The sequence below is a fragment of the Hyperolius riggenbachi genome, chromosome 5 (assembly GCF_040937935.1).
Source record: "Hyperolius riggenbachi isolate aHypRig1 chromosome 5, aHypRig1.pri, whole genome shotgun sequence".
Lineage (NCBI taxonomy): Eukaryota > Metazoa > Chordata > Amphibia > Anura > Hyperoliidae > Hyperolius > Hyperolius riggenbachi.
In genome coordinates this window covers 257,770,329-257,792,376 of record NC_090650.1, presented here as the reverse complement: position 1 = coordinate 257,792,376, position 22,048 = coordinate 257,770,329, and positions in this window count along the sequence as shown.

The window sequence follows — 22,048 nt, the reverse complement described above, 5'->3', positions numbered from 1 at the left end:
TTTATATGCACCTTTTTATCAGATTACATAATTTAATAACCACTATGCCCCTAGATAAAATAAATAAGTAGTTATTAAGAAGTGTAGCAGAGCTCAGTAAAAGGCAAAAATGTATATATACCTGGGGCTTCCTCCAGCTCCATACGCTCCAATCCGTCCCACGCCGCTGTCCTCAGTTTTCTGCAGCGCCGGTACCGGGTCCCTGCATTCCGTGAGTCTGAGCTAGTCTCACGTAAGAGAAGTTCACCCTCTGCGTATCTCTCCGGCAACTGCTGGAGAGATACGCGAAGAGCGCACATCTCCTGCATAGACTGGAGCCGACTGACGGCAGAGCGGGGAACCAGTGCCGGCGCTGCAGAAGGTCGAGGACAGCGGCGTAGGATCGATTGGAGCGTATGGGGCCTGGAGGAAGCCCCAGGTATGTATACATTTTTGCCCTTTACTGAGCTCTGAGTCCCTTTAAGTAGCCATGGCTACAGGATGATTCGGATGCCCTGACCTGTGTGATAGTGTATAAAGCTAAAGGCCCGTATCCACTACACTATTTTTCCGACAACTGGCAATTTTTTTGAGCGACAAGTGATTGTTTCGGTATCACAACATTGGTGCAGTTGCACGATTACATAAACGTTTGAGATGCGCTGCGACAATGTCTGTCACGGAGGATCAGATCTTTAAGCTTCAACAACTCCTGCTCAAAGTACAAAGATCTATTGAACTCTTGTTCGCGTTCGTGTGCCATCGTCGCATGTACCAGCCAGCAGGAAGATGGATTGGAGAATGCTCGTGGACGTCTTTGTGAGCCATCTTCCTACGTAGTTAGGTGAGTATTCAGCTTAAGATCAGCAGTGGAAGGGTTACAAGACAAGGAGGGATGCAGCTGGTGGGAGCAGAGATAAGAGCAGCAGAGATCAAAGCTGGTCAGTGAGAAAATGACAAGGGGGGAGGAAGAGGGGGCCGTTTACCTGGCATACCGCTGGTGTCTGCAGGATGTCACTTGTCCCTAAATTAGCGTGTGCTTCCAAGAGGAAAAGGCAAACTACAGCTGTTGCTGGGAACCAGAGATGCGAGCCTGGGAGTGAAAGGGTGGTTGGAGCTTCTGCACAGCCCACTACATAATAGACTGTCATGCAGCTAGCTACAGTCTGAATCTGGCGCTGGGGAAAAGAGGGCGGCCACTCACGGAGACAGCACCAGTATTGCCTAATTGTGTACATGCACACTGAAAATGCTGAATATATACAGGCATATATGTCATCTGGAGGGCTGAGCCATGACTCACCTGATCCCCTGTATGATAGCAGCTTCCCTCGGTCTGCTGCCCCACTCGCTGGTGGCTGTCCGCTTCCATCTCTCCCGCATCTTGGTGTATTAGCTGGTGCTCTTACTGCCCGCTTACTCCCTGCTTTCACCTCCACTTGTCCGCCTTTAATTGAGACCCAAACTTCCCCTTGCTCGCTGCCCGGGCTTTCCTCTCTCACACCTGCAGCAATCAGCGTGGCCCCCAGTGATGAGTCAGGCGAGTGGTGACCAATGAGGGCACTGCATACTTCACATAAAGGAAGTGTGAAGTATACAGTGCTGTGATTGGTCACCACTCGCCTGACTCATCACTGGGGGCCACGCTGATTGCTGCAGGTCTGATATCGGCAGCGGAGTAAGGGGAAGTTGCGTCTCACACATAGACAGACAAGCGGGGGTGAAAGTGGGGAGCAAGCGGGCAGTAACGGTACATAGCTAGGTTGCATAGCAGGCGCCCCAGCTGCCCCTTCCGCCCTAGGCCTCTGCCTCGGAGGCCTTCCCACAAATCCGGCCCTGTTTCTGAGCATTCTACAGCTAGAGAAAACACTATTTGTAACGGGGAAATTTTCACCACAATACAATTCATGTTCCATTCCGAACTTAGAAGCAGTAAATTATTTCTCTAAACCATTACAAGATATGGGATATAAAATAAAGGAACTTGAGAAGCAATCAGATGATACCATCTCTACACTTGATTCCGATAAGAAACTTTGATATTGTTTTCGTGTGAAAATTCATGATTGCATGCGTGCGCAAATTTGCAATCGTGCGTAAATGCAAAAATGCGTGCGAAAACGGTCATGATATGACTTATCATGGTTTAGTGAACCAAACCCTTATTATGAAACTCAAAACATTGAAATGCTAGGATCTAAGCTTGAAGGTTAAGAGAACAAAAGTAGAAGGGCTAATTTGCAAAGTCGAGGACTGCCCAAATTTGTAACTGATTCAAATTCTGTAGCCCTTTTACGCCATTTAGTTGGCCCCAATTCCAGTCGTATATGCAAAGGAGCACACTCCAGCCTGGGTATATCTAGAAAATGAACTTGTTGCCCCATACTCGTGAAAAGGTCCGGTATGGGCAGGAACTGTTACAATTTTTTTTAAATCAATAGCCCCTATCACTAATCATACTATAACCCTAAAGTTCAAATTAAGGTACTCCCTGAAACTGAAATCTCCTCTATCAGCCCTTACTGAACTGTTTGCCAATCCAGATTTCCCAGCCGCTGCACAGACCAATGATTTTATGTGGTGGTAGGTGGCGGGTATTACAACACTTCAACAATTATTGGAGAGGCCTAAACTGATAGACCATAACAATTTCCAACAACAACATGATCCCCCACAACGAGAATTCTTCAGAATTCCATAAATCTTCCATTATGCCTGCTCCCATTTCAGACTGCTTTCTAATTCAAACCAATATGAGGAAATATGCCATAATAACCCCACCCGCAAAGGTACCCTGTCTTTCCTCTATTTGGTAGAAAATACAAACCCACCTAACACAAAACTAAAATACATGTCGGACTGGGAGGAGGATATAGGGAAGAACATTTATGAGGAAACATGGGTTCACTCCTTTAGGTGATATATTAAACACTCCACTCCTTAAGAACCCTTAGGTACTCTTCATGGGTCATAAACTTTCTAAATTAAAGAATCCGCAAAATAGGATTTTTCAATCCATAGCCGTAGCTTCCAAAACCTTAATAGTTTCTAGCTGGGGAACCCCAACCCTATCATTCTCTCTGCTGCTACAAAAAAATTCATAATACTATGATCTGCAAAAAATGAATGCCATGTTATGGGATACAATGCCACTATTTGAGTGGATCTGGCAACCTTGGCTGGAAAAGAGGGATAGAAAAAAAGTGACTGCCTGAGATTCTTTTTATTTGATATGCCTCGAGTCTTGCTTTTTTATGGTATATACTTTTTCGCAGCTGTTGAACTGGATATCTTGACCACTGCTATATTATGCTCTTTCTCTTCTGAACAATAATATCTATCAATGGTTCATGCTGTTTTCTTATGTTTTAGTCTATACGTAATGCATGAAACTACTATTCACTGTGTAGAATATGTTTACACTTTGAGGCACTATCTTTTGTTGTCTGGTTACCTAGGATAACATTTTTGAAACTTACAGTAATTCTGTAGCCCTTAAAGCGGAATATAACCCAGCATTTCAACTTTGCTCTAAAACATTATTTACAGCATATTATATGCAACCAGCATTTTTTTTTACTAGACCAGCATTGGAAGGGTTACACACAGAGCTTTAAAGTTCTGTGGAGAGAAACAGTGGCGTAACAATAGGCCCTGCAGCCCCCTGGGGCCTGCTCGGGGCCGTTTTGTGGGGACTGGAGGGGTGGCAGCATGAGGGGAAAGCCTTGGCCACAGTCGGCGGGGAGAGGGGAAGTTCCCCCCCTCTCCCTCACCTCGGGGCTCTCCCCTCTATGCTCCCCTCCAGCTAGTTACAGTGTGTGGGCAGCGGCGGGCAGATACATACCTTCTTCCATGCGTTCCATCGCAGACTTCTCGCTCTAGCCGCAGCGGCTGACGTCACTTCCGGAAGTGACATCAGTCACTAGAGCGAGAAGTCTGCGATGGAACACATGGAAGAAGGTATGTATCTGCCCACCGCTGCCCGCTGCCCACACACTGTAACTAGCTGGAGGGGAGCGCAGAGGGGAGAGTTTTCTCCTAGTTGATATTTTCACATTATGAATAAAATGGCTTTAAAGCCTCCAGCAAGCAAGAAAATACTCAGATTAATTTTGACAGTACCTTTTCACCTACTTTTTGGTACTTTTTCAGTTCGCAGAGTGCTGAAAAAATATTTTAAAACAGAAGATAAAATATGATCTCTTAGGAAAAAATTTGGAAGAAAAGTGAATTAGATCGGGCCCATAGAGTAGGAATGGATGCTAGTAAACAGAAACTTACTATTTAACCTTTGTAACCATCATAAGAACACAGGATTACAGGAAATATTTTTATTTAGGATTATGTGTATAGATATAATTGATTATCTAATAGGCTATTATGACATATTTACTTTAGAGTTTGTTTACTAGACATTGCTGACTCAGCTCGTATCCCAAGATCCAAAGTGCTAGTAATTCAAATTAAATTACTTTGCAATTAAATACTTAAAGGGAACCTGAAGCGAGAAAAATTATTTAAAATAAACATATGACGTAGCTGCAAATGAATATTATATACTAACCTCACCATCAGTTCCTCTCTGAGGCTCACCATTTTCTTCTTACAGTGATCCCTTCCAGTTCTGACTATTTTGTCAGAACTGAAATATACCAGTTGCTGTCAGTTATATATCAGCAGCTGTCAGTTACAACTGAATGTGCAAGGTAATGTCCATGTTTCCCTATGGCTCAAGTGGATGATATTACAGTTTAACCACTTCAGCACCACAGGGTTTTTTGCTTAAAAACCAGAGCAATTTTCACATTTCAGCGCTCCTCCCATTCATTCACCAATAACTTTATTGCTACTCATCAGATGTAAATGATCTATTTTTTTTTTTCCCCACAAATTATGCTTTGTGAGGGTGATATTTGCTTTTAGTAATTATGTTATTATCTGTGCATTTTAAAGGGAAAAATGAGAAAAAAAAAGAAAAAATACACTATTTCTCCATTTCCATCCACTATAGTTTTCAAATAAACAATGTTACCATAGGTAAAACCCACACATTGTATTTGCTAATTTGTCCTGGTTATCTCAACATTTAAATAATGTTCCTAGTAAAATGTATGGCGATAATATATTAGTTTCTGGTTTGTGTTTTTTGTTTTGTCATTGTACTCTATCAGTAATTAAAACCCCTTCTCTGATTAACAGTAATACACTCTCATGGCATACATATTTTAAAAGCTAAGTCCCTAGGGTAACTATGTATTCTCTTTTCAATGCTGTCACTTTTGTTTTTTTTACAAGTATTTATTTAGGGGTATAGAGTACATGAAAATAACAGTTTTATTGCTTTTCATTCAGTTTTCCGGTAACAAAAAATCACATGACTTAGCCCTCAGTTGTCAAACAACACAAAATCTATTCTCTCACTTGTCACGGTTAAAATGATACCCTATATACATAATCAGATAGCTTATTGGGCATACAGAACACTGTTTACCACAAGTACGCCTATCTACTCCCCTGAGCTTCAGATGAAGTTTTGTGGGGAGTAGATAAGCGTAGCAAGGGATTCAAAGTGGTTAAAAGTGTGCGGACCAGGAAGCTGTTAGGGGGTAATGGCCATTTTTAAAATGGAGGATGGAGAAATCCATTAATCACAGTGGACAAATGGGACGCAGGAGAGGAGAAAGAGATTGCGTAGTAGACTACACATGAGGTAAGTATGACCTGTGTATATTTATTTTGACTTTTTATTTTCAGTTCAGGTTCTCTTTAAGAAATTACAAGATCTTGTTGGTCTATTGGGTTTTCAAGGGGATTCACTGCCTCTTTATATTGTATTGTATTTGGGGGATTTTATCCCGTTACATTGATTCATCAATTATATTTTTCATATACTGTATAGTATAGATACAGACATTTTGTGATGGCTTAAATAGGGATGAGTACACTATGTGTTTTTCTACAGAGTTGAGCTTAGACAAGGTGCATTTTCCTGACCTTTGTGTTTATGTGAGATTATAAAACCTAAGACATTTCAACACTGTAGATGTTAATAGCTGTATTTCAACCACAAGTTAGCATCTGCCTTTATGGCTTAATAATATTCCAAAGAGCCAGTTTCTTTGAGATCCAGGTCAATTCTTCTACAATAGTTTTGAGTATTAAGTGACTAGTTTATAGAGAAAGGCTATGAAAAAACTATTGAAAAGGTTGTCTACATAAGAGGGATGATATTTTCGCAGTTAGCAATAGAAGCAATGTATAATTTGAGGATAATTTCCCTTTGTAACAAAATGCAGTTCACAGAGTTCAGATATTAAAATGATTTTTGATAAGTATTGGTATCCGTTGATTAGGTATCTGTTAATTAAGGATAAGATCTTGCTGAACAACCTACTTGTGTTTTTTGAAAGGCAGCTAATTGTAAGCTCTTTTTAGCTAACACAGATAAAACGTAATTTCATATGAAAGAAAACCGGTTAGATTACATGAGGATATGCTTCTGTAGATTTTAGAACTGATACATAATAGACACAGTGAAATAACTACTTTTCATTTGTTCTTCATAAAGTGCTTATGTGGTAATAATGTAATGTGCTGGTAGAACAAAATGGCCCTTATTTTATTCATTCATATTTTCACACAGTTGTCTATATGGTGTTCTATAGATGATCAGTTATTTGCCATTGGGTGGAGCACCATTCGTTACACTATGGCCTCAATTCACTAAGCTTATCTCCTATCTTTAATAACATTTCTAGAGTTGACACCATAATGATAAGGCATGTAGTATTCAGGAAACATTTTACCTCAGGAAAACCTAAAGTTAACTCTTATGTCTTTAAGTTAACATTTCAATCCTTAAAAAAATAACTACAGAATTAGACAGGCTGTTAATTAACTGCGTGTGAAAATAAATACAGAGGAGGTAACTTAAGGAATGAAGAGATAAGATAACTCTCTCACTGTGTGGAGGTAAGTTTTCTCTTGCTTTATTATCTCCAGCATGATCTTAGTGAATTGAAGCCTATGTCTTTCCAGAGAAATTTTCATACCTTATCAATAAAATGCCTTTTAAGCCATCAGCTAGGAAGAAAATACTCTGAACAATTTTGACAGTACATTTTTTTACCTACTTTGGGTACCTTTTCAATTGCAGAGTGCTACAAAGTTATTTTAAACAGAAAATAAAAATGTATCTCCTAGGATAAAACTTAAACTAAACAGTGAATTAAATAAGGGCCAATGTAAAAATATTTTTTTAGGAACATTTACAAAGGTGTGGAAGCACTCTCTCTTTGCTTTATAAATACATAACTTTGAAGGTTTACATAGCAGAATATGTTTTGAACACCTGATAGTGCCAGCCCATGTGATCAAATTGTTCTTGACGTTCTCCAAATGGTTACATTTGTGCACTTCCCATCAGGGTCAGACTGGCCCACAGTAGTACAGTTTTTTTCCTCAGTGGGCCCCGCCTCCAGGTCTCTGGTGGGCCCCCCTCCTTGTCTGACAGAGCTCCAATTGCTGCCTGCAGCACAAAAATTCTCTCCTCAGTGCTGTAATCACTCATGCTGAGAGCAGTGGAGTAGCTAAGGAGCTGTAGGCCTCGATGCAAAGTTTACAATGGGGCCCCACAAGCACTCTATACATAACAATTGATACGGCACACCCAAACCTGCCAATGGCAACTAGAGTGTCAGAGGTGCAAGAAGGGGATGGGGAATAGCTTGTTAATGATTATTTCCCACCATATCTAGCCTAATGTGCTATATTTGTATTATGTATTTATATAGCATTAACATCTTCTGCAGCACATTACAGAGTACATAGTCATGTCACTGGCTGTCCTCAGAGGAGCTCACAATCTAATCATACCATAGTCATAGTCTAATGTCCTACCATATTATTATTATTTATATAGCACTGACATCTCCTGCAGCACATTACAGAGCACATAGCCATGTCACTGACTGTCCTTAGAGGAGCTCACACTCTGATCCTACCATACTCCTAGTCTAATGTCCTACCATATTATTATTATTATGTATTTATATAGCACTAACTTCTTCTGCAGCACTGTACAAAGTACATTGTCATGTCGCTGACTGTCCCCAGAGTAGCTCACAGTCTAATCAATGTCATATGTATGGTATTGGTAAGTAGGACATTACTTTATATTGAAGGAAGGGACTCTATGCAAAGTTTTGCTGGGCAGCAATGTCTCTGAATTTCAATGCTGCTGAGATCATGTACATTTGGCCCTGTCCATAATACATCATGACCACGCCCACCTTCCGGGGCATGGCCACGCCCCTTTTTCATGGGATGCGTGGGCCACAGGTTGACATTTCTTTGGTGGGCCCCCAGTGTCCCAGTCCGACCCTGCTTCCCATCATATCAACTAGATTTTTCTGTTGTTATTACTTCAAAACAAAGTAACATTTAAGTTTTGAAAAACTGACTGGACTCTACTTAGATTGGGCAGGCAGGATGGAATCTTTTTAATACAGGAATACAGTAGAGGAACTGTCCCTGCACAAATATAATAAAGGAATACAGAACCTGCACAAATATAATACAAGAATATAGGAACCAACCCCACGCAAAGCACTAGCCTAGGGGCAAGTGAATTACTACTAAGAAATAGTTTACTAGTTGTTTATATGTGAACTGTTTTGTACATTGTTTTCATGAGTGTATTCATTTTGTATGTTGTTTTAGTACTTCCTTGCTTATGACTAAAATTAAGTTGAAAGATAATATTCAATGGGATTCAATTACAAAATGACCTCTGTAGTGAAGAGATTTGTTATATAGATTTTTATACTAAAACAAACGTACACTTTAACTAGCATTACAGCAGTTCTGCAATTTGTCCTGCAACCCCCAACTTAAGGCTGAGGTAATGTGCAATTTGACTAAAATTCCTTCATGGATTCAGTAAAGCCACTGGGCCATAAGCAGCCATGCCAGCAAGTTCTAATGCTTGGTGCACACAATACAATTTTTTGGCAGATTTAACTGCCAGAACGATTTTTTTTCAACATGTCCGATCTGAATTTCGATCATTTTTCGATCGATTTCCATAGAAGTGAACTTAGTTTGATCAGAAAAACCATCAGAAAATAGATCAAAATTCATATCGGACATGTTGGAAAAGATCTGGCAGGTAAATCTGCCAGAATATTGTATCATGTGTACCTAGCATAAGCCTTTAGAAGTAAACAAATGTAACACAATAAAGCCACTGATTAGTTGTAACTTAGTTTGCAATAAAGTGTTCAATCATGGGCTTTGTTTACCTCTGAAGGCCCAAGTGTTTTCTAATGAAAGGAATGGAAAGCACAAATATGGCTCTACCAGTTGTGGGAGGAAGGACTGCTATGATTATTCTGGTTTCTGCAGACCCCAAATAAGACCAAACCAAACTATGTCTTAAATATTCAAAATTATTTTCTGTCCTGAATCTGTATAGCAACACTATTTACAGACCTGAAAGTGAGAACTCCCATTTAGAACTTCCTGCCAGACGCTGAGTAGCTTGTAGCATTCCCTCTACAGAGCACTGGTGACCTTTGATGAAACTGGAAACTTGTCTGCATGGATTACAGAAAAGTTTGATTTGCAAAGTGCAAAATGGTCCTGATCCCTTTTCCAAAACAATGGCTGGACATCACAGGACTTCAAGAAACATATATGATCACAGCCCCTTTTCCAACCACCTGTACAATGTGAAACATTTGTTTTTTTGTTCTAGGAAGTGGGATACAACTCTGACATAACATTCAATAAAAATGTGTGTACTATATTTGCATTTATGCACAAGTAATATTCCCTTTTTACAAATTACAAGTTTGCAAAGTATAGTGTATCTGCTCTGAAAGCTGCCATTGCATTTTATTCATAGCTGCTGTATTTATATATTAAAATCTATCTAGTGATAATTTCTTATCTCTCTCTGCTTCTCAGCTCAGTGCAGTTCAATTTCAGCAAGCTGCTGACTGTATATTAAATGTAGCATCAGAGGAACCTAAACCAAATATAATGTTATCACCTCATAGGATATGGCCACTTGGCCAGTACCTTTCGGGAGCTTTCCACTGAAGAACAAAGTGCTGTGTTTAACTGTTTGAATGCTGTTCTGCTACAACATTTTTTGGTGGTAGTAGTCGATTTTATGCTGTAATTAATCGTTTAGAACAAATAGGAAATGTTGAGTTTCATGGAAATGTTTTAATTTCTATGTGGTTGTTTTTTTTCTTATCCTTATACTTTCTTATCATTGACCCAGTAGCTGAATGCAAAATGTTATCAATTAGTATTAGGACCATTTCAGAAGATGTTGCATTGCTTGATTTGTGCTTATTACTCCTGTCAAAGGGTTTGTCAGACCGCTTGTGCCATGTGCGTTACAATACAGCAGCATACACAACATGTTCATATTTCATTTTATTTGATTAATTTATTTTTTATGAATACATTTCTTTATATACTAATGAATATATAAAAATATGGGAGATCCAACTGTAACTGAAGGTATAAAAATTGCATGTAAATCATTGCAATGGGTATAAGCCACAAAGCCAGAATGAGATTCCACTGTCCCTATGTCCACTGAAAATGATGTTATAGCTTTTCAGTTGAGATAACTTTTAACCTGTGCATTGTCACCAAGTTAATGGCATTCCTGTTCAACTGCTAGGTGGGATTAGTCTGTATGGAGAAAGGAAGGGATCTGGAATTGTTCCTATACCATGCAGAGAGCCTATATTATTTCTGTTTGCTTTCCAGAAAGTCTTTGGCAGATGGCTAGGTCATATGGAAATGTTCAAATGTATTTCTCAAAGGCTGAATATTGCAGTCATTAAGACACCTGTGATAATATTTCCACTCAAAAATATATATTTTATAGGTTAGGCAGGGCCATTAAATTGCATCTTTCATATACAAATTAATCATACTGTTCAAATACAGCATACATTTGGGGTTTTTACTTCATTTTCATATAAATAGCAAATCAGAAGCATATCTAACTTAAAAGAGCTACAGCATTATGAATAAAACATAAAATGGCGCTAGCATTTAGAAATCAAGAGAGATTAAGATCACATTATGTGATTAGACTACTTCATTATCACACAATATTACTATTACTTCCTCTATTATTGACCCAAGGTGAAATTAGGTAAAACTCACTGAATAAAATCCATACGCATAACATATTCTCTTATAGAGAACAGTAAGGGAATGTATTCTCTATGATGAGAATTCTCTATGATGATGCAGGTGTTTTCAAAAATAGGCACAGCTGGGATCTCCATGGTTGGCTCAGAAAAAAATTGCATGACAGGAGAGAGATTTAGTAAAATTATAGTGAATTCTTCTCATAATGAAACAGTCAGAAATCTACTAACCTTAAAATGAAATTAATTCTACTGTGAATGTCTCCCGCAAGGAAAGACATTGTGCATTTAGGAGAACATGTCAAATTTATTGGTTAACTGATGTCTGAATTTCATGTTATAAATAGAGAAATTGCCTGAGGGAGCTGTGAAAGTATGATTATGCTTCAGCTAGGAAAAGCACAGAACTCATAATTCATTTTACCTATCTTTTTATAGACTGATACCAGCAGCAATGTTATTTTAGAAGTATATCATAGGAATTGTTAGATTTGAACCATTTATACTGTTGCAAATACTAAATTTGTATTTTTTCTTAACTGTCAAGTATAAAGGATAGTTTCAGCTGGGTCTTGGCTGTTATAGATAGGGAATAACATATCATTAATTACTGTGTCCTCTTAAGGTAAACTGCTAAAAGCTTTAAATGAATGAGCTGTGCTTAGAACTTAAACATACAATATAATTAAAAATACAAACTGTGAAAGATTGTAAATTAATGTACCAACTGAGTGGTCAACTTTGTCTACCTTTAAGTGCTGATAAATACATATTTCTCTAAGTAGGTCAATAGGTACACAAACAGCATTTTTTTTATGTAATCAGGATTATTAACAAAAATGCATTGGCATACAATACCATAGCAGATTCAAACCGGTCAAAACTCAACATTAACTGGTTTGGGCATATCACCTCTATAAAAATTAATCTTTTGCCACAATTTCTATATGTGATTCAGTCTGTTCCTATCCTACTCCCAAATCATCCATACAAAATATCCAAGCAAGTATAAGTAGATTCATGGAAATATGCCATATAGACTAAAACATGCTTTTCTCTCCTTTACTAAAGAAGAGAGTGACTACAAGAAAGATTGTACAACTAGCCCCACAAAAATTACCAAAAGCCAATATCTTAAAATGCCAGTTGATCCCCAATGTTTTATCCGACAGTTACCACTTCTTCAAAGGAACAGGAAGAGTAGCAGCCTGGTATAATTGGTTCTGAAATGATTTCAGTAACTATAAATAAAAGAGCAGTTACTCAGTAAATCAAACTCAGTAACATTGGTCATGAAAATGTACAAGGCACCCCTGTGTAGCAGGAAAGGAGGGAGAGTTGGGACTGACAATATAACAAAAACTGATCTCAGTGAAATAGCATAAAAACCAACTGCACCTGCACTGTGATATACAAGCATACACTGATGTATATAACTTACTAACAATGGCTGTAATGTCTTCACCCCTTAAAGGATACCTCTAATTGACACCCTGTGTGTGTATGTGTGTGTGTGTGGGGAGGTGTGCATAGGTGCGCCTGCATGGCCCTGGCCACGACTCACCAGAAGCATCCTGCGCAGGCGCAGTATGAGATTTCCGAGTACTGTGCAGGACGCTCCCGGTTACATGAGGATGTGTGTAGCCAGGGCCGCACACGCGCAGTGGCCAATGAATGGCCAGTCAGTGTAAACCAAAACTTAGCCACAGCGGGGGACCGGAAGATCGTTCCGGGGGGGGGGGGGGGGGTGGTCACAGGATGTCTTCAGGGGCCGGTAGAAGCATGTGTAAAATAAGCATTGCAGGAGACAACAGAGGCAACAGAGAGGCCAGCACAGAGTCTGTGCCTAGTACATGATGAACACAAATTAACTGTTTAAATAAACAGGGGAAATAGATAAATACACTGTGCAGGTTAAATGTACAATAGAACTGATTACATTAAAGCTATAATGGATGAAAATGGATAAATAGTGTATTTTTCATTTTTTCCCTTTATACTGCATAAAAAAATAAGGTAATTACTAAAAAAAAGAGGAAAAAAAAGCCTAATTTGTCCTGAAAAACTAAATATATATATATAGAGAGATTATTTAGGTGTGATAGTTAGTGATAAAGTTATTGCCAAAGTAATCAGAGCTGTATTGAACTGTGAAAACAATCTCAGTAGCAGAGTTGTTAAATTAAAAGAATAAATTAAATTAAAGAATAAGCATTTAACTCACCAAAGAGGACCATTGCTGACTTATAAACAAAAAAGTCACTAGCCTTGTCCTGGTGTTTTTCCAATGTAATAGTCCTCCCCAGGGGTCCCTATTTGAAAGAGCGGTTCAATAAGTCCATATACTCTACTCCATAGTCTGTTTAGTTTTGGACACCTCCACCACGTATGGAGAAAATCACCAACTCCACTGCAGCCTCTAAAACAAAAAAGACTGTCAGAGTTTTGTAAGTGGGCAAGTTATGATGGTACAAAGTACCTTCTGTTTTTACATCATGAATATTGAAGGAGCATTGTATTGTCCATTTGTAAATTACAGGTCATGATCCCATTTATTCATGTATTTGTGTGTTTTTACTTAAAGCGGAATATAACCCTGCATTTCAACTTTGCTCTAAAACATTATTTTCAGTATATTATATGCAACCAGCATTTTTTTTTTTTTACTAGACCAGCATTGGAAGGGTTACACAGGGCTTTAAAGTCCCTGGAGATTTCTGCAGACGCATCCGAACTTGAGTTAGATACTTTTTGTTTACATAAATGTATCTAAGTGTTTATTGTGACTCATCTCTCACTGAGAAGGAGTTGGAGGACAGCCAAAGAGTGTGTAACATTTCTAAATATATACATATAACTAAATAGAATGTAACTATCTGAACGTCTGCACAGAACTTAAAACCTCTGTGTTTAACCCTTCCAATGCTGGTCTAGTAAAAAAAAATGCTTTTTGCATATAATATGCTGTAAATAATGTTTTAGAGCAAAGTTGAAATGCAGGGTTATATTCCGCTTTAAAGGTTGTAAAAAACATGAATAAAGTGTGTAGATTAAGCCTGGACAATTGGGGCGATTAAGGCAGGTGTTCACATATTGTGTTACGTCAATGGGAATAGTTGGCACACCAATAGGTAGTCCAGTGGCAGTGGTGATCTTCTCTGTGTACCGTTGTAAAGGGGGCATGGTTTTGTCTAGCTTTGATGAACATTTGATTTGCACATATAGAAATACTTCTACCATGTTTTTATGTTTCTCATGCATCTCTTCCCATGTATGGAGTCAAATACTTTGTAGATATCGAGTGCTCCTATCATATCTTGGTTCTCTTTTTGCTGAAGAATTTGAATTATATGTGCTATTCTGCGTGTATAGGTACCTGCCTGTCAACCTGGGAGGAATCTTACCTGGTCTCAATGAATGACGCTTGGCAGAAATTAGAAGGCTAAGCTCTTCAACATTTTATATATATGTGCCATTGAGATCTCGTTTTCCTGTTTCTGTATCATAGTGATAGTGGCTGATAGATTGTGGGGGGAATCTTCCATATTCTTTGTTCATTAAACCAAACAAAAGTGGCGGCTATAATGTCTGCATATTTTTTTTTTTTTTTGTAGTATACTAAATTTGTAATTTCTTTGAAAACGTTTTACTGGTATGTATTTAAAGCAGAAGAAAAGTCACAAAAAATCATCCTTATTTGAAACAAAGTCTACAAGTTTGCTTAAAGCCTTAACTTTTAGAATGATACAGTCTTGTTCATGTTGCCCACAGAACTGTTGAGCAACTCCTAAATTTTTATTTCTCTTACTGGACTCCAGCCATATAGGGTAAAGGAAATTGTAATTACAGTTACAGATACTCCAGGAACAATGTCTGGCAGAGCAATGGCATCATTTAAAGAGAAACTCCAACCTAGAATTTAACTTTATACCAATCAGTAGCTGATACCCCCTTTTACATGAGAAATATAATGCTTTTCACAAACAGACCATCAGGGGGCGCTGTATGACTGATTTTGTGCTGAAACCCCTCCCACAAGAAGCTCTGAGTACCGCGGTACTTTTGGCAGTTTGTTACAATGTAACAAGGCTCACAGACAGGAATTAGCTGTTTACAGCTGTCTCTAACAGCCAAAACAGCTAGGAGCAGCTACATAACCTGCCCACAGTAAAAATGTCACCATGTAATAAATGTCAGAATGTAAATCGGGGAGAGGAAAGATTTTACAATGAGCAAACACTGACTAAATCATTTATACATAATTATGGTAAAAAATGAAGCACTTTTTTTAACTACATTATTTTCACTGGAGTTCCTCTTTAAGTGATGGAAACAGTAAACAGATGTAAATAGAGGTCATTTAAAGCTGCATGCACCGGTACACATACCATTTACAATATTAAAAAAAAAACTGCATCATAGTGAAAGGTAATTCTTTACAGTGATTTTGCTATCTACTGACTTGCTCTTTTTGTTTGACTTTATGTCTACATAAATGAAAACAACATGTCATATAACTTTAAGCAGTCAAGTAGAAATAAAAGCAAAAGTCACTGGTAGCATCATAGATAATTATATATGTTGGATAATTAAAATATAAAAAAAAAAACAGTGAATATATTTACATACTAAGTTTAGGAAATGTAAAGACACGTTACAAAGATGTAGTAGAGTAGCTTTTCTTTTGCAAACTATGTCAAATGATGACAAACTATATTCCCTGTATAAAAGGCGCGTCGGGACAGAAATGCTATAGATTTGAAGAGATAGCCCGAGAATTCAAAGAATACTATGAAAGATTATATAAATTAAAAACAGGGGAGATAGAGGGTGAGATGGAGGAAAAGAAAGGTGCAATTGCAGAGTATATGGCACAAAGTGGCATGGCCAGACTGTCGGAGGAAGAGGCCTCAGCCTTGGAGCTCCCGGTTACCCTGAAGGAATTAAAATTAGCCATTAGACAGATGCCGACAGGGAAAGTGCCGGGACCCGACAGCTTCTCAATTGATTATTACAAGAAGTTTGGAGATGTGCTAATAAGATACCTGTTGAATACAATTAACCACCTTAGCGGTATGGACGAGCTCAGCTCGTCCATTACCGCCGGTGGCTGCCGCTCAGTCCCTGCTGGGCCGATTTGCTCGCTGTAAAAAGCAGCACACGCAGCCGGCACTTTGCCAGCCGCGTGTGCTACCTGATCGCCGCCGCAGCGCGGCGATCCGCAGCGTGCAGTGGCGAAAGAGGGTCCCCCCAGCCGCCCGAGCCCTGCGCAGCCGGAACAAACAGTTCCGGCCAGTGCTGAGGGCTGGATCGGAGGCGGCTGACGTCAGGACGTCGGCTGACGTCCATGACGTCACTCCGCTCGTCGCCATGGTGACGAGCAAAACGAAACAAGGAAGGCCGCTCATTGCGGCCTTCCTTGTTACTGCGGATCGCCGGAGGCGATCAGAAATATGGGTTAGGAGCGCCCTCTAGTGGGCTTTCATGCAGCCAACTTTCAGTTGGCTGCATGAAATCGTTTTTCTTTTATTAAAAAAAAAACCTCCCGCAGCTGCCCTGGCGATCTTAATAGAACGCCAGGGTGGCTAATAACGCTACAGAAGGAGGGGTACAGGGGGGGGGGGGGTTCTCACCCCGTATGTTGGAGTCCTACATAACGGTCAGGGCCGGATTTGTACTTTCCAGTGCCCTAGGCCTGCTGTCACCAAGCGCCCCCCCCCCCCCCCAAAAAAAAAATTGTCCAACACTCTGACTAGCGATCATCAGGGGCGTTTCTAGGGTCCTTGGAGATCGGGGGCACCTGTGGGCACCAGGCGGGGAGGTATATGCGCCGCGGCAAAAAAATGGGCGTGGTCATGAGGTGAGTGGGCGTGGCCATGGGTGGGGCCAAATGTACATGAACTTAGCAGCGGTGTAAGCTACAGATAACGGGCCTGCCCATCGAAATATTGGATGGAGCCCCCTGTCCTTTATTTGGATAATTTACAATCAGTATAGGCATAGATCAAAGATGTATACGCACATACAATTTTGATTGGTCAATCACTGACCCCCCCCCCCCAATTTTACCACCCCCATGCAGTAAGTGGGCCAACAGACAATGAATTTTATGAACAGAGCTAAAATTGGCTAATCAAAATTGTATGTGTGTACCAGGCTTTACAGCTAATACTGTACATACTGAAAGTAGCAGGGATCAGCATACAATATAGCTGGTTTACAATCAGTAAAGGCACAGAGTAACACCTTACACTGTACACACTGGAGGTAAATCAGCACACAGTGCAGGCACTAGAGAACAGCGTATACTGTACATACTGAAGGCAGCAGAATTCAGCACACTGCAGCTAGCGTGCCAAAAATATGAGGATCACGTTGTGCGGCATGCTTATCGCGCCGCACCGAAAAATGGGTGGGCCATGGACCAGAAAATAGGTGTGGTAACGGGTGGAGACAAATTTACATGAACCTAGCAATGGTGGGACATTAGATTATGACAGTGGTGGCGAACCTTTTGGAGGCCGAGTGCCCAAACTGCAACCCAAAAGTCACTTATCTATCGCAAAGTGGCAACAGCAATTTAAACTAAATACTGTATAAACGGTTTAACTCATACATGAACATTATGGAAAATCCAAGTTGAAAATAAACTGTGAAGATAAACAATTTCATCCATCCTACTCCTGAAAAATGTGTTCAATTTTTTAGAACCTCCCAGTTTTATTTTCTGTTTTAAAAAGCTAAAAAAGTAGGTTTAATGCTATTGTCTCATATGATAAGGATTCAGCTTTTCCCATAGTCTCGCAGTTAGCAATCATGTGACCCCCAACAAGACAAATTCAGCAATCATGAGGCCCCCAACAAATCATGAGGACCCCAACAAGACAAATTCAGCAATCATGAGGCCTCCAACAAATCATGAGGCCCCCAACAAGACAAATTCAGCAATCATGAGGCCCCCAACAAGACAAATTCAGCAATCTTGAGGCCCCCAACAAATCATAAGGCTCCCAACAAGACAAATTCAGCAGTCATGAGGCACATAAATAGACAGCATTTCACATAAATAGGCAGAATGCCCCCTTAATATGGTAGCCCTCCAAGTTAGGTAGTTAGTGACAGGGACCCCCAGGTTAGCTAGTGAGTGACAGGCGCCTCCAGTTAGGTAGTGAGTGACAGGGACCCCGATAGTGAGTGACAGGGAGCCCCTTTAGGTAGTGAGTGAGTGCCAGGGAGCCCCTTTAGGTAGTGAGTGAGTGCCAGGGAGCCCCTTCAGGCAGTGAGTGGGTGACAGGGAGCCCCTTTAGGTAGTGAGTGAGTGCCAGGGAGCCCCTTTAGGCAGTGAGTGAGTGCCCGGGAGCCCCTTTAGGCAGTGAGTGAGTGCCAGGGAGCCCCTTTAGGAAGTGAGTGAGTGCCAGGGAGCCGCTTTAGGCAGTGAGTGAGTGCCAGGGAGCCCCTTCAGGCAGTGAGTGAGTGCCAGGGAGCCCCTTCAGGCAGTGAGTGAGTGCCAGGTGTTATAATTTAAGTAGGCCTCAGTTACTTGGCCTGAGTTTTATGTAAAAGGCTTGTCCGCAGTGTATGCCTTTAAAATAGACAGAGGCATCTCAGGGTCTGCGTGTAGCAGAAGATACACGCAGATACTGAGAACATGTTCCTAAGAGAAGGCCATCGGTTTACTCTGACCTCCACTTACAGGACAGGAACAGTAAACATTGGCCATATTTACTAAACATTCACATTCCCGCATTTGGGTCAAGTGCCTCATCGATTATTAATCGAGTAGGTGTGTATGATGACACCACAAGTGAGTCCACCAATAGACTTATTTAGGGGGTGGCGAAGATGATGTCATATTTAACTCTTTCCTAGCCGGTATTAAATCTGGAGCGAGCAATGGAGAACTCACTTCTGCTTCTTCCTTCTGCACTAGCTCGCAAGGCCGACTGGGACCTAAGCATGTTCGTCCTTTCTGTAATCTGATATAATGTATGTTGTACATATGTAGTTTAGTGTAACGTAGTTAGGAAGAAGGTACCTGATTGACTTCAAGAGGGAGTCTAATCATGAGCTTATAACGCAACATGAAGATTGGCATGGCTAGGATATGATGAATGTATCTATCTGTATTCCTGTGACTTGAATAAATGACGGAAACATTGAAAGAAGCCTGAGCAAGTCTATATCCTGTTTGCTGTGTGGAGAGTCAAGTGATCTCACAGTCTGTGAGACGATGGTGTCGAAGCAAGGTGATAAGAACAGTTTATAACAGTGGTGCCTGAAATCCTTCCCTGCCTAACGATACAGGCAGACGGGGCCGGGGCCAAAGGAAAATGGTTTCAAGATATTCCACAGCAAAACAAGCGGAATAGACGGACGCAGACGGTAAAGCTTATCAAGCTGATACTGATAAGTGGGTGTGTGCGGGAGCCAAGCACACAGCTGCAATTCGAGAGAACCAGCGGCGACACTCGTGGATGTTAAACTTAGACTGAAGTGCACATCAGTCCTAGCCTAAACCGGATCGCAGGTGTCTGGAAGCTCCGAGGCCGGCTGGCAGCTGCCGCTGGAGATGATCCGCTGAGCCAGTGTGGGTACACAGAGCTGACGCTCAGTAGTTCCAGAGATCCACTCAGTGTCGTGGAAAGTTGCCAAAAGCTGGTCGAATTCGCAGGCTTACAAAGTCTTCTGCTCAGGCAAGTATGTTTTACGTTGTTGTGTTGCATTATCTTTATTGTATGAGAGGAGGGTAATGTGTTAATGTGTATATTCTGTGTTAATTGCAGTGGGGAGGCTGCGGGCTTCCCATCTCTCCTGTGCGTGGAGAGAGGGGTGAGGAGAGGGGCAGCTCCGATGTAAATACAGAATGTGTTTTCAGAGTTTATGTGCTTTGTTTTTTTTTCTTCTTCGGGTTCAAGTTTTCTGTGTGGCAGATGTTTTGTTTTTCTCTCCCTGTCCAGAGACTGGGCAGGATGATAGATAAGGGGGGGGGGGGGGGGTCCCCCGCGGCAGAGGTAGCAGAGTAGACAGGAGAGAACAGTTGTGAAATTTAGAAGTACGTTTTTCTCGGGGAGCTGGGTGGACAGCCCTTGTCTCTGGGTAGCTGTGGAAGTTCGCATAGGGACAGCTGAGATAATGGGTGAGGTTTTTGTTTGTCTTTTCTCCACGCGTTTCCAGTCAGAGTTGCTAACAGGCTTGTAAATATCTGCATCTGTTATGTTGTTCAGCCAGCTCGTCTGTTGTGCGTCTCAGTAATAGTGCTGTAATAGTTCTGAGTTATGGCTGAGATAAGCTGCAGATGAGTTGTGGAGAGAGGGGATAGAGGGAGAGAAGAGGAAAGCGAGTGTCTTTCTGTTTGTGAGATGTTCTGCACGTTTCTCGCATTTCCAGTCAGTCGGTGCTGCTGCTAACATGTTTTTTCAATGTCTGTATTGTGTTGAAGTTCTAGCTGGGATGTTAACAGTTAAAACAGTTACAGTGGTTTGGAGTCGTATAGCTCGCTCGGGCGGTTTTTAGTTATGTCTGTGATAGAGTGAGAAAGATTCCTACGTCTCTGGGGATCCGTATGTTTGATTGCAGTTCGGATTACAGCTGAGACGTGAAGGAATGCTGAGGCTGATTTTTGGTGCACTGTGGATAGAAGCTGTGTGTAACGATGCATAAAAAAAGTATGTTCTATTTGTGTTTGCTCTCTCTCCTAGGTCTATAGGAACGAGAGGCTGCTATGGGAGCAGCCATCTTGGCTGGCAGTCCAGGACTCAAAATGGCGGCAGTGGAGAGAGCCCGCCCCCGTGAGTCATGGCCCCCACACGTCATGGCAGGGGGGAGGAGGGGCTGGGGGATCCACGTCACGTCAGGCTGTGCTCGCGGCTCCGGGCAGAGCAGCTGGAAGGGAGGGGGGGAGAGATACAGAGACATGCTACTGTGTGTCTCGGGTTGCAACGTATTTCCCCAGAGTTTTTCCCAGAGTCCATGGACAGGAATGCCAGAATAGGAAGTGTTTCCCAGCTCGGTGCAGGGACACACGGAGCAGTACAGATCGGAAATGGGTCTGTACTGTGTTGCTTATGGGATTATTCCTGTAAGTGAGGCACCTTAATGGGTGGTGCAGCATGAGTTCCCAATAGAAGGAAAGGGGGACAGCGCATCAAAGGGGGTGCCGGAGTTGGAAAAAAGGGAGTTGACCAATTCGGGTTTCCGTCGCCGCTTCTGCAGAGCGGTAACGTTTTTTTCCGGTGTTGTTGTGAATAGGGCCAGAGCTGGACTGAGAGGTCTATGCTGGGCTGGAGCTGTTTTGTGTGCGTTTTTTTTCGTGCACTGATTGGTCAAATATGTTTTTTCCAGCTCCTATCAATTGTAGCACAAAGAACAAGGACTGACAACAGTTCATGGGGCAATTATACAGATGATAGAATTGCCGTTTACAGAGTGACAGTGTATCAGTACGCTGTTTGCCAGGTGACTACCTTCCATGTGGGCATTCAGGGATCTGCATACAGGCATGTGACGCTGGTATGCTTAGCCCTGCACCCTGTGGAGTTTAAGTGCAAAGTGCTCCTTCCTACAGGGAGGCAGCCAGTTTTTTTTGGTAGTTTAGGTGGTGGCACGGCAAACATTGGTCAGAGGGTACAACACACAGAACTTCTAGCAGAGCTGGTATCGCGATGAAGTTCTAGATAAGTAAATGCGATAATGAGTAAGAGCATGGCAGGCTCACCTGCAAAGCAGCATCAGGTGTGGCATCCGTAATCTGTGCATGCGACGGCCGCGCATGGACAGATAAGGGGGGATGTGGAGTGAGCTGCAATGGGGTGAGAGCTTCCAAAGGTGAAGCGAGCTTCCATAGGTGAAGTCCGCGGGAGCATATTTTAAACAGGTAAGTACTGAGG